The sequence below is a fragment of the Sinocyclocheilus anshuiensis genome, unplaced genomic scaffold (assembly GCF_001515605.1).
Source record: "Sinocyclocheilus anshuiensis isolate Anshui unplaced genomic scaffold, SAMN03320099.WGS_v1.1 scaffold1845, whole genome shotgun sequence".
Classification (NCBI taxonomy): domain Eukaryota; kingdom Metazoa; phylum Chordata; class Actinopteri; order Cypriniformes; family Cyprinidae; genus Sinocyclocheilus; species Sinocyclocheilus anshuiensis.
The window spans coordinates 17,136-17,744 of NW_015540953.1; positions in this window are offsets into that span (position 1 = coordinate 17,136).

The following is a 609-nucleotide window of genomic DNA, read 5'->3' on the forward strand; positions in this document are numbered from 1 at the left end:
TTTGTGGTAATAAAAATAGATGTAAGTGAACAATAGCCTTTAATATTACTTAAAATACATATATAATAGCAATGAGGCAATAATAATTAGTTCAAATAAAGTATCAAAAGTATCAAAAGATATGGTTTTATTGAACAAAACTGTTAAAATACATAATGTATTATAAACAATAGAGCTAATAGAGCTAATATTACATCAAAGGCCTGCAGAGGGCGCCAACGGCCTGACGATTGTTTTTACACATTGCTGTGCAATCTAATCCTGGTTTAATATTGACCAAGCACCATTTAATTCAAATGTCCACTTAATCTTTAATATTTGGCCATTTCTTTAGAACAGAAATGCTATAGCCACTGTAATTGAAAGAATATGTGGACATCAAAACGTGTAAACTCAGAGTGAGGGTTTGAGCTTTTATTTAGAAACCGCGAGATAATGATGTATTCTCCTGTGTTTGCGTGGATTTATAAATGATTTACCTTACAAATCTGATTAAATAGCGCACGTTGCATTCCCAGATGAACGTTATAATAAACCCAAACACAACAACATGCACAGATGGAGTTTGAGCCGCTCCACACATGTAAATGATAACAGTTCCTGTGGAAC